We start from the raw sequence: 12,494 nt of genomic DNA, 5'->3' as shown, positions 1-12,494 counted from the left end.
AATATAGACAATCAAAAATTGGGTTTCCTTTACGTTTCTATGGAAGTAGTTATAAACACCATTCTTGCTCGATAGACAACCTGCAGTGTTGTTGAGAGTAGCAGATTACTATAATGGTTAAGATGCAAAATACTAATCTGTATGTAGAATTCAATGCTAAAATGAAAATAAATGACTTTGTATTCGACAAATCTAAAAACTTAAGGATTTTCTGTTTTTAAATATTCATTCATTTTAAAGTATAATTTATTTACATTCAGGTAAAGTGTTATATTTAAGTTTAATAACTTTAGGTTTTTTGAGGAGTTTTGTTTTCCAAGACCCAAACCAAACTTCTTCATTTGATATGTATGTTGACACTACTACTTGTTACAAGCAGGAATTTGGTTACGGTAATTTTTTTTTTACTCAGAAATAGTAGTAGAATGGTAATATGAAGTAAACTAAAAAGACGCTAATAGTGTAAAATGGGTGACCTCTCTGATTTCCAAAGAGGGCAAGTCGTTAGAGCTCGGCTATGTGGTGAGAGGGTGACAAAAGTGGCAAATATGTAAGCTATGTCGCGACAGACAGTGTCCAAAATGATGGCTTAGAAACCTTAATGCAAAACCGCAAGGGAGAAGAGAAACAGTGATTCGAAGAAAACTATCCGTGACATATCTCTCCGATTATAAGATCGAATGCTCTCTCATATCATACTGCGACTGCAGTGCAAGTAAGGGAGAAACTGAAACAGAACCACCAACAGTCTGTGTAGACAATCACAGTCCATCGCAAGTTACATAACATGGAAATGTGATGTCGGGTTAGCTGAGCGAAAGGGCTTATAAGGGATCATCACGTTTGTTACGTGTGATGTGTTACGTACGACAAACATATCGTTTCGAATCTAACTTCAAAAAAAAAAAAAAAAAAAAAAAAAAAAAAAAAAAACGAAGTAAAATACATGTTAAGATTGAGGGGTTTTGTTTGGCAAAATCTGACTAAGGTGGGAAACTTGTTAAGTAAGCTATTAAATATATGGACATTTTTCAGGATCAATCTGTATATATCTATCTATTTTGAATTATGTTAAGGAGGATATTAAAATTAGTTCAGTTAGGATTGACTAAATGTCAGTATTTTCAGAGTACGTAAAATATATAGCCTATAGGAATAAACCTGTCAATGATTGTTAAAGGGTTGTCGCTTACCGTAAGGTATAGTAATCATTTTCGACATTTAAATTGCATTAGAATAGCTCTTTTTGTTTGCTTGGTAATTAAGATGGAATTTAAGGAAGAAAGAAATCAACCACGTTTATTTTTGAATGGATTTGAAAATGGAAATTCTGGAGTTGTTGTACCGCAGACTGTAGGTCAACGATGGGATTTATCGTATTTAGATTCCGGAAGGGAGTCAAGGTCACTACATATTTCTGCGGTAGATAAACCCCGCGAAATGGTTGAGTCATTGTCTATAGCAAGCAACACCACTGCGAGTTTAGCAGAAGGTGGAATGTTGCATAACGAGTTCCAACCGCTTATGTCTGTAGATAGTGCTAGTTGTGTCAGTGCAGACACAAACCCGTTTATTGACCTGGGGCAAACAGCTGTCATAAAAGAAAAAGAAGAAAATCGTAGTACAAATCCTTTTGTAGATAAAGACTCGATAGTGGCAAAAGAAAAGAATGCTGGTAACGAACCTTTGGTTAATAGTTTTATGCCATTCCAAATACGGGCTGATAAATTAAATGGAAGTGTTTCCAGTAATTTGTTTAATGAGAAAATACAGTATATCCCAAGAACAGATGGAACAGACGATATACAGTTATTTCAATTTCTAGTGACAGTTCTTAGAATAATTAGATTAAAAATATTCCCGGTTGAGTCTGTTTTGATAGCAGCTTTGAGTAAAGCTGAAGGTCGTTTAAATCAGGAGCTAGTAGCATTGTATGAAATGACTAATAATTGGTTGCAAATATCAGGATATTTGTTTCGTAGATTAATAACTCCTTTAGGTAGGCGAGAACTCATAAATCGTTATGTAAAAGTGATACAAAGACCTAAAGAAAATTTGCTTGAGTATGTTAATAATATTTGTGATGCTTATGAAATATGTTACGGACCTATTAATGATAGTAGATCTAGTGAATTGTTGGATATTATTATGGAGGGCATGCAACCTCAAATTAAATTTGAAATTTTTGGTATAGCTATCCGATGTCATTAGATGATCTTATGGGTAATATAATGGAATACGAAAAACATCAACGTAATATACAAATGTATAGCGCACTGGTGAGGAATACGGAAAAAAGTGAAAATCCGAGAAATAAAATTAAGTGTTATTTTTGTGGTGGACAACATCGCATTGCAAACTGTGCTTCTAACAAACGGTACCTTTTAAATAAACGATTAGTTAAATTGAATATGGATGTGAACTCGGAAAGACGCTCTGCAGCTATTAGTGACCGGTTAAGGGCTCCGACTCAGATTATAGGAACCGGAGTTCAAACTAATGGTTTACCTAGTAGTGTGGGTGATAATAACAAACAGTTTAGATATAATAATGGCAATGATAAAAGACGCTTTGCAGGGAATAGTCGAAGGTCACGGTTAAAGACTAAAAGTGAGAGGTCCGAAGTTCTAGAAAGGGAAGAAACAGATTTAGAAAGAACTTTGTTAGGAGGTGGAAACAATAATAGTAGTGCGGGTTACAGCACACATACGAAATATAATGATCGGATGAAAACTCCTATGGAGAAGTTCCGGGCTCGATCCCGAGGGGAACATAATAGTGAACATTTGAGAGAAAAGAATATGGTGTTCAATGGGAATCCTGTGAATGTGGGGGAATATGAAAAAGGAATGCGTGAGCAATATTACGGAAACTTCACATGCAATGGCGGCTCTAGAGGGAACAGAAGTAAGAATAGCAAACCATTATATAGAGAGGATTTGCATTCTTTTAGTAATTATAAACAAATAGAAGATAATAATAAAAGCGAACATACTATTGATGGGATTAAAATTAGTGCTGATGGAAATAAAAGTGAAAATAGAAAAACTTTCTCATTGGGAACATTGACTGCGGCTTTTGTCGATGCATTTGTCTTAGGTAAAAGTATTAGAGGAGGTTTAGATACTTGTTCTACAGCATCGTTAATTAATAGACAAAGTTTTATTCAATGGAATCGGCAGTTGAACTACCCAGTGAAGATAATAAATGAGAAGTTCATTGGTATAGGTGTTGATAAACAAAAGTTAACACTGGATCAGTGCGTAGTTATACCCATTAAGTTTAAAAATCGTGTTTACAGACTAAAGTTTTTCCTAGTTGAAAATTTAGAACCAGTATTTATACTGGGAATAAATGAACTAAAATTCTTGAAAGCAAACATTGATTTAGTGAATAATAAATTATTTCTCCCTTTGGAAGGAGTGGACATAAAGTTACATTATACATCAAAAACCAACCCCCCTTGTTTAAATCGAGATACTCGTTCGTGTGATCTATTTTACAGTGAACCAGACCATAAGACTTCTAAATTATTCCTGCGTGACTCAGACTTGGTGGAAAGGTCCACAGTTCAGGCTTTTGATACGGATGGAGGTAGACATCCGGGAGATCCAGCACAGGGATTTTGCAGTGTTGCCACATCTATTAGTCCATCTTTGGATAGCAGTCCCAACATCCAGACGGACCAGATGGATAGCCCATTGAGGGTGGATCCTGTTGTATTAGAAGCTAATCCTGAATTACAAGGGTATGTTAACGAGATATTTAGTAAATATCCTTCTGTTTTTTCATCACATGTTGGTAAAATTAAAGACTTTGAATATAAAATCCAGTTAAATAACTACACTCCTATTCGTAAGAAGGCATACCCGTTATCACGGAGTTCTCAAAGAGAGATGGATAAAATTCTCGATGAGATGTTAAAGGCCGATTTAATACAACCAAGTAACAGTGATTATGCTTTCCCTTGTTTTTTAGTAAATAATAATGACGGAACAAAGAGATTAATAGTTAATTATTCTGATTTGAATCGTCATCTTTATTTAAATACTCAGTTCACACCAAGGATAGAAGACATATTGTCTGAATTATCTGATGGTAAAATCTTTAGCCATCTTGATATACGGAAAGCATATTTAACCATACCTTTAACAGAGGAAAGCCGTCATCTAACAGCATTTCTTACGCATAGGGGTTTATATGAATATAAAGTCTTACCTTTTGGTTTGGCAGCAGGGAGTCATGTATTATCTAAAATATTAACTGAATTATTGTATCCTTTGAAAGATGAAGGGGTTCAATGGTATATGGACGACCTAATTTGCAAAAGTTCAGATATAGAAAGCCATAAGCAATTATTGGAAAAAGTTTTAAGATTATTGGAAGAAAAAGGTTTAACTTTATCCACAAAGAAATGTACCTTTTTTTCAAATAAGATATTATATTTAGGTTTTATTATTGAAAATGGGAAAATGTACATGGACCCTTCAAGGTTAGAAGTAATCAGAAAGTTACCTGTTCCAAAGACAAAAAAAGGATTAATTTCTTTATCATGTTTTTACAATACTATGCAAAGTTCGTCCCACAGTTCCATGAGGTTATGGAACCCATTGAACGTTTAAGGGCGGCTTCTGCTGAATTTGTTTGGGGACCGGAACAACAAAAAGCATTGGAAGATATTAAGGAATTATTTGCCAATCATGTAATGTTGAAACTACCCGATTTAAATAAGAAGTTTATTGTCAATACGGATAGCAGTCTCAAAAGTTTAGGGGGAGTCCTACAACAATATGATGATAACAATAACTTGGTACCTGTAGCATTCTATAGTAGACGCCTAAAGAAACATGACTTTAATAAGCCGATTTACTTGCTAGAAATGTTAGCAGCAATAGAAACTATGGAACGTTTTAGTACTTACTTGCATAAACCTTTTGAATTAAGAATGGATCATTCTGGACTTGTGTATGCCTTGAGGAATATGAAAAGGGTTAAACGTTATGGATCATTATTATACAGATTATTTGCTTTTACGTTTGAGGTAAAATCTATATCCTCTAATATGAATATAACAGCAGATTTTATTTCAAGGTTACATGATCAGAATAATTTTGAGGAAATGGAAACTGAACTTTCTCATTCCGAACAGGTAAATAATTATTGTCTAATTAACCTTTGGAATATGCCTTCTGCTAATATATCTATTAAAGAACATCAATTAAAGGACCCTTAATTAGGTAATATTATTAAGGAATTAAAAGCAAAAAGGGAAGTAGAAGGATATAAATTAATCCAAGGCATATTATGTAAGAAAACAAGAGCCATAAGAAATCCATACAAAGTATGTTTGCCCAAGGAATTAGTTCCTAGTATAATAGAATTCTTTCATTCAAATATTTTGCCAGGTTCTCATGCTAGTATAAATAAAACTATAGCTAAGATCTGTGCTCGTTTTACATGGAATGGGATATTGAAGGAAATAAAAGATTACGTATCCACTTGTTCAGATTGTCAACTAAATAAGAGCCATAATAGAAAACCTACTGGAAAGCTAGTATCTAAGTATGAGAATGTAGTTAATGGACTCTGGGCAGTAGATTTACTAGGACCACTAATTGAAAGTAAGTCAGGACGTTACTGTTTGATAGTTGTCGATTCCTTTTCTAAAAGAGTATTTCTAGAACCAATTAAGGTCTTGTCTTCACAAAGTGTGATTAATAAGTTATATAAATTAATGTGTAGAAATGGATTTATTTTTAGCATATGTCATGATAATCATTCAATATTTACATCGGCTAAATTCAAAGATTTTCTTTATGCAAATGGTATTAAGGATATTAGTATATCCCCTTATCACCCGGCGTCAAATCCTAGTGAAAAATACGTATCCACTATAAAAAATTCATTAAGAATATATTTTGGAAAGAAACAAAGCTCATGGGATAAAGGATTGTGGGAAATTGAATTTTCGGTCAATAATGCCATCCATGAGGATACGAAATGCAGTCCTATGGATTTAGTATTCAATTATAATGTTTGTAATCCACTGGATATTAAGTGGAAAATAAGTATGTTGGACTTGAATCCTAGGGATCCCGAGTTATGGAATCGAGCTTTAAATAACATGGAAAGAGCATGGCAACGTAAAAAGAAAATATACAATCAACGCCGGCTAGATAATGATTATAAAGTAGGTGACAAGGTGTTAATTAAATCACAGGTATTATCATCAATGAAAGATAAAAGAACAAAATCTTTATGTGCGAAATGGTGTGGACCATTCGAGATCGAATGTTTTCTGGGTAGGAATACTATAAGAGTTGTTAATGTAAATAATCCCAGAGATATCCGTAAGAGTCATGTTAGTTTGACAAAGAAGTATAGAGAAAGGAGAGGAAATACATCATAAATATTATAATGTATTAGGCATATTTTATTGTAAGTAATTCCCAACTGAAGTATTATAAAAAAAGTAGAAATAATTAATCTAGTCAGAATTATAAAAAAAAAATCTTACAAACCATCTAGTCAGATAAACTTTATATAAGTAGAGATAATATATTAAATTGTTTTTAAAATATTTTAATGTGTTTCTAATATATGTTTTTGTTAGTGTTCCAGATCTGAATGTCTTGTATCTATGTCCCAAAAATGTCTGTAAAAAATTGTATTAGTCCGAATTCCGGCATGGAAAATTTTATGGAATGTATGTAACGAAGCTCAACCAGATGTAACGAAGCTGAAGATTGATTGGAATCATGATGGTGCTATGTTTGATGAGTATTATGAATATTGTTATTATTACTGAAATTAAATTTCAAAAGAAAGAGTATGATTACCTCCTGAATATATATATATAAACATATAGAGAATGAATTTCTGTAAAACTTTATGAATAGATAGGGACTATTAGTAATAACTAATACTTATTAACTAACTAGAGTAGTTGGGATTAATAGAATGTTAGGTGGTGTGATTGAATTTATGGGGGAATTTTTTCTTTAGTTCAGTTATTTTTTTTTGTTTGGTATATAGTAAATAGAGTGAGAGTGATGGTTAGTTAGAATCAGTAGTTGATTAATTAGTTGGTAGAAGTTAATAGTAATAGATACCTAGAAAGATTAAGAGAATCTGTCTATTCATAATTAAATTTAGAATAAGAATACTTTAAAATTTTGGTTTAAAATATAAATAAAAAGTTGTGCCAACTTTTTATAGCCGGGAGGGCGATATTTGTTACGTGTGATGAGATCACATTATAAAAAAAAAAAGTTATGTCAATGATATCCTAGAAGGTTAGGCTTTCAGTACCTACACTACAGGGTATTAGAGCGCCTCTAGCGGAAATCTCTGAAAACACATACGTTCGAATGAGCTGTAGGTAGCTTGAACAGCCATTCGAAACGATATGTCGAACTGGGCATGGTTTATCTCTGCTTAATGTGAATCTTTAACGGTTTCATGGAAATGGTTTAGTCGAAAATTAACGTGATTTAAATTTCAAGAATTATGTGAAAATTGTTAATAGTTATCAAAATATCAACATATTATTTTTGTGAGTGTTCTATATTCGATACCGAAATATCTATAATTGGTGTGATAATATAATAATCGTGTTAACAGAGGTTATACGAAACAGTCCTCCTGGAGGCATTTGATGGTTGTTCAAAGCATATTTAATTGGGTGAGTGTTATAACTTGATTATTTAATATTTCTCAATATATATTGTTAAATTTTTACTGCAGTTCAAATATTGAATTCATATTAGAATTATTAAGGATTACGAGGTATTATATTTATTATATTTATTGGATTCATTATCGAAAGTTGTATACTTGTTCAAAAGAAAGCATAGTACCAGTCAACTCAGATATATATTATTGGATTTTCAATTTTGCTTAAAAATTGTTGATATTTCTTTATAGATTTTTCTGTATTGCATATTTAATTTTTCAAGAATTTTGTTATAAAATTTATCAAGCTAGAAAAACAGTTACTTTTACTTATCCAAATTACCTTAGTATTTCACAATTTTTTTTTATTTATGAAGATAATAACACTTTTATGGTAATATTTAAGTTAGTTCAAGTCTTAAATTCACTGTAAATATAGAATAACTCAAGATAATTCTGCATGGAAATTTTTTTAAATGCTTACTTTCAAAATATAGCCAGTATACATAGAAATTACGAATCCGGCATACTAATAATTGTCCTGGTTATTACAACCAGCGGCCCAGGACGGAGCACATAGAGGCATGTTACACGTTCTAGTACGATGCTAATGGTACTACAATCATGAAACATGGACTGATTATGACTAAAAACATACGATAGATCGGATGAATCATTGTTCACCTCCTCTCAAACCACTGAACGTGTTTAAGTATGGTGCACGCCAAAGCAAGTATAATGATTCGCAGTGTCTCTGTCCAGCCATGAAACATAACAACGACTTTGAGAAGTTGTGGGCCTAAACAACATTTGTTTTCTGAGAATCCTTTACATGTGCTTACCGGTTGTAGTCACTATTTTATTAGACCATTTGCATCCTTTATTTCAGATGTTTTCGGACAATGATTTTCGAGGATGATAATGTGTCCACTCACGCAGCTGGGGCAGTTGCGGTGTGGTTTGACGAGCATCGCAATGAAGTCGAACACTTCCCCTGCTCCCCCAAATCTCGGATCTGAACATAAATGAACATCTATCGTCCGTTCCGGAGACACTAATCCGGTGCAAAGTTTCGCCTCCATACTCAGTCACGAAACTGAGTGAGGTCCTTCATGCTGGTTCTACTTACTAGCATTCACGATTGGCTCCATCTACGTCGCATCATAGCTGTTTTGAGGGCGAAAAGTGGTCCAACGCCATAAGAATTCAAAAGGTTATGCTTTATTCATGCGTATCTATTATTTTGATAACTATTTGTATATTCTAATTAATTTTATTTTGATAAAGAAATAGACACTCTAAAACTCTTCCACTTATTTTCTTCTAAATAATAATGTGATAATCTTAGTAATACTCGACGATTATTTTGATTTAAAAGATTTCTAGCCCTGAACTTAAGTGTCCATGAAAGCAATCAGTTAGAAATAATTTATTTGCTCTCCGTCAATGGTAGGAGAATGTCTAGTTATACTGCTACTTTTTCCATCGCACCTTATCATGCTTTTGTAAAATATTACATATAATTGGAAGTTGCTAGGGGAAATCCGACAAGAAATAACCAATAGTATTATGTGTATATATTATAATTTGTAGTCGTGCCAAATGTGGAGCACAAGTTATATGATTTTGTCATTACTCTGAATTTAATGGGTAACATTATAACGTTACGATCAAAGCTTCTTGGGGAAGCATTACGTTACATAAAGCATGTCACTATGTATCAAGGTGGGAAAGAGTGTCCTTTGGACTTTTGAAATATTCTTATATGACTTTTCTAGATAAAAGTTGTCTGGCGGATGAAGCTTTCAGATTTCTTATTAGATTTGCTTCGTTGTGCGAGCAATGAAGCACATCTTTCCTAACCAAACTACGAAAGTCCAGAGAAACTAATCTATTCTAGTGCAAAGCAGTCGCTTTGTAAATAATACCGTAACGTGGATAACTTTAAGAATTAATTTATATAATACATGGAAGTACTGATTAAATTAAGGTAAGAAATATATGAAAAAAAGAGAGGGAGAGAAGGACAGGATTCAGGATCTCATGGCAATCTTCACCAGTAAAAGTAATGCTGTCAGCTTAGGAGAAGTAATTTTATCAATATAAATCACAATAATTTCCTCTTAGGCGGTCCAATCTTGGCGGATGTAAAGACTACCAAGGCACTGTGCTGTTTAGATTGTAGAGGCAGGATGATCTGGGGCTGAATCACTACTTAAAATTGTAGTACATCGGCAATACCTCACTATAAAATTGCAACAAAAAAAAAAAAAAAAAAAAAAAAAACTTCATAAGAAATGAATTTGAGCATAGAAAGAATAGGTTAATAGGTCTATTTTTTTCCGTTCGGCGTTCTTCTAAGAAAGTAAAGATAGAAATGTACATTTCATTATCATGGAACTCTCTACGGAAACACACTGCAATACTACTCACTCACCAATGCATTTTAAGCCCACAATTGTTTTTCTCTTTATACATAACATCCTCCCTTGAGTCTTCAAAATGACGTAACCCTCTGCACTCTTCATCTATCTTTACTTCCTCAAGAGTCTATACTTTCCAGTGGATATGTAGGATAGTTGGAATGCATTGACAAAAAAGTAAAACGATCACGCTATGAATATTCAGAAGGAAGAAGAAGAAACATATATATGAATCAATAAGAGAAACTGACGGACAGCGTTAATTGCTTAATGTGATAGTTAAACGCCAATGATAAATGTTAATGTCAGGTATTAGATAAATGCAGAAAACTAAGCGTTGAATCGAGTAATAGTTGATTTGTAATTTAATTCAAAGGGAATAAATTACATGTAATATACAGTACTGCACATGGTGCTCATCGCTCTTGATATCCATTAGATAATATAGAATTAAAATAATTAACTACTGATAGGTCAAAATAACGTTTAATTAATTACCTGTTCATCCAGAACATTAGTAAACATCTCCCCCTCCCCTTCCCCCCCCCTCTCTCTCTCTCTCTCTCTATATATATATATATATATATATATATATATATATATATATATATATATATATATATATATATATATATATATATATATATATCAAAGATGCTGCTACACGGCCAAAGACATTTACTTTGAATTACTGGTTTGAATAATCTCCTAATGGTAACATATTACTTTTATCCTAATAAGTTATGAAGCAATTTCTCTCACACAAGCACACCTAGGGAAGATAGAATAAAATATTTAAGCTTTTATGAAAGGAGAGTTTTCTACAAAATATCTATTGCATATCTATTGCAAGGATTAGATATGTTTTGCTGATTAAATTCTTTTTATTAGTCCTAGCTATTGTGTAACCAAGTAGAATAAACGATACGGAAAACAAATGGTTTATAGCCAATACAGCGCCTTTCAACCTCATATCTTCTAAGGTTGTTGCTATTTTTATCAGAATGGAAGCGAAAAACTTGGTTAATCACTCAAGAGATTTCTCCACCAGAAGCTCCAACTGTTGGTTTTCTTTTCTCAGGAGCCATAAATCATAACAACGAGGTAAGAAACAAACACTAATCAATGTCAGATACTCTTCTTTGGTGGGCTATAAATTGCTCAGGAAAGTATATAGAATTATAGCTGTTCAAGAACCCAATAATTAAACGTATCGAACAGGAAGAAACTGTTGAGAGTCTTGTGTAATCATGAATAATGGCTTTTTCATTCTGACTTGGTCTAACATAACATGAATGACTTGGTTATTATGTTATTGTAACTTGGTCATTAGTATTACCTTAGTATATTAAAGAGCATAACTCCTTGATTCGAAGAGAAGGAAAAAAACAGCAAGCCGAATTACTTATATGACAGGCCCTGATGTTTCAAAATTATTTTGTAGATTCACAAGTGATATGTGCTTTTTAAGAGCACAAAAAGTAAGGAAGGAAGGAAGAACAAATAATCTTGTTTCTGATAGCTAAATGGCAAACAGGGGAATTAGCCTGCCGTGGAACCGGAAAAATGCCAGGTCTAACCTTCCTAATATTTTATTTAATAACACAAGTGAAATTAATAAGTTTCCTGACGTATTCATATTAATTTTCTAGTGTAATACACAAAACAGTTATCGTATTTTGAACTTTTCAGTGTGCGTGTAAGGTTGGCTGCTGGTTAGGCATCCTCACATCTGTATAATCGTCTCTCTCATCGATGAAGTAAGACAGATGTATTAATGTTGACTATTAATATGGCGTTCTCCTAATACATAAGTATGTACGAGGGAGAGTCCGAAAATAAGTATCCCCAGCTGACTGTGGACAGAAGTGGGGATGCTAGACGAAAAGCTCTTACTGCCGACAGTCTTCTTCAAAGTCGGAAACAGATGGAAGACATTGGGTGCGAAATCAGAACTGTATGGTGGATGGGCAATGCGCTCCCACCCAAGAGCTGCAATATCGTTTTGTGTTGCTGTCGTTAAACTGGTCTTCGATTGTCATCAAAAAACATAACACCAGTTGTGATTTCCACGAGGCGGTTATGAATTTCGGCTCTCGATATGCCACGTGCCCATTCCTAGCGCTCATACTTACTCCTTTGACCACGACATAAAAACGAGCTTTCTTTCTACAGCTATCAGGTTCAGACTGAGAGACTCGTCTCCGCTTTCCGCAGGCGCTGTGACAGCGCTATCTGCTGGAAAGCCTAAATTGCTGAGTCTGTCTGAAGCTGAGAAAGTCTAAGCTTTCTGTCCTAAGACACTCTTTTCATTTAAATAGTAATCGTGCCTTTTCCGAGTATATATAACTTACCTCTCAGGTGAAGCATGATTTTATGCTGCCAACTATGTAACTT

General features: G+C 33.5%; 1 protein-coding gene across 2 annotated transcripts in view; it reads right to left on the bottom strand.

The window, feature by feature from the left end:
• Nucleotides 1-12,494, bottom strand: part of LOC145668536 (calcitonin gene-related peptide type 1 receptor-like) — a 1,245,332-nt gene that overhangs the window by 595,645 nt on the left and 637,193 nt on the right. The gene's annotated exons all lie outside the window — the stretch shown is intronic.

The sequence above is a fragment of the Thermobia domestica genome, chromosome 13 (genome assembly GCF_964235325.1).
Source record: "Thermobia domestica chromosome 13, izTheDome1.hap1.1, whole genome shotgun sequence".
NCBI classification, from domain to species: Eukaryota; Metazoa; Arthropoda; class Insecta; order Zygentoma; family Lepismatidae; genus Thermobia; species Thermobia domestica.
This window is presented reverse-complemented; position numbering and strand designations above follow the sequence as displayed.